A 1,191-nucleotide genomic window follows, 5' to 3' on the forward strand; every position below is an offset into this window, starting at 1 on the left:
AATGTGGTCTGTTGTACGATAATTTTTTAGAAATCCAATCTGGCTTCCGCTCAGGACGTTGTGTTCGTCAAGGAAATTATGTAGTCTCTCTCTCTCTCCTTTCTCTCTCTCTCTCTCTTTGGTTTGGCTGACTTCACTGTATACCAAATAGCACATTTTCACATAAGGTAGACGATTTTAAAATCCCCATGTTAGGGTTTCTCTCTCTCTCTCGTTATCTCTCCTTTTTGACTCTTTCTGTCTCTCCCCCCCTTTTTTCTCTCTCTCTAATGCGCCCTTCTTATTTTCTTTCTCTCTCGCTTCCCTTTTCCCTCTATCTTTTTACTCTCTCTCCCCTTTTACTTTCTCACTTCCTCTCTGTCTCTTCTCTTTATATCTCCATTATGACTCTTTCTCTCTCCCCCTTCTTTATGTCTCTCTTTTTCCCTTTATCCTTTCTTTCTTCCCTCTTTTCTCATGTTAGGGTTTCTCTCTCGTAGGCTTCACATTTCCTGCTACGTCTGTGTGTGAGGACCTTTTGTGAATGCAGCCCCAGAGCGTGTCGGGTTTCAGTGAGTGGGTGGAGTTTTGTGGGAGGGCTTTTGCTACGTGTCGTTATGTTCTACCCTATCAACGTCCTAGATGGGACAGTGTACTCGCATATCACCCAGCATACATTGCAACTCTCTGAGGCAGAGGCTAGAACATTACAACACACAAGGTGGCCATTATTATCTCTACCAGGTTCATGTCTATACAATATCCTGTGGAAATCTTCTCAGGGTGGTTGTTGAGCCTCTGAAGGTCTGTTTGACCCCAACCAGGACCCGAAACGTCAGGGGGGTTGTGCTCTATATATGAGGGCCTCTCCTATGTCTGTATTGTGCTCGCTTCGGCAGCACATATACTAAAATTGGAACGATACAGAGAAGATTAGCATGGCCCCTGCGCAAAAGATATTGCCCATTGTTCTCTGTCGAAGCAGGAGGGGAAAATGGGGGATTTTGCTGGGTGAGAGGAGGAGTTGGCAGGGGACGTGTCAACAATGCATATTAAGTAGCCATGTGCTTTTGAGCACCAGATCTAAACAGTGATGACAGACACAGAAGCCCAGTATAGGAATTTTAATGATGAAACAGGATGAAATGGAAGATATTTATTAAATTATCAAATCCAATAAACATTAAATAAATGTCAGCAATCTCCATACAC

At 43.5% G+C, this 1,191-nt stretch overlaps 1 pseudogene; it reads left to right on the top strand.

Annotated features, from left to right (window-relative positions):
- The first annotated feature begins 862 nt into the window (after positions 1 to 862).
- LOC120033092 lies at positions 863 to 950 on the top strand (annotated as a pseudogene).
- The last annotated feature ends 241 nt before the right edge of the window (positions 951 to 1,191 follow it).

The sequence above is a fragment of the Salvelinus namaycush genome, chromosome 39, assembly GCF_016432855.1.
Source record: "Salvelinus namaycush isolate Seneca chromosome 39, SaNama_1.0, whole genome shotgun sequence".
Lineage (NCBI taxonomy): Eukaryota > Metazoa > Chordata > Actinopteri > Salmoniformes > Salmonidae > Salvelinus > Salvelinus namaycush.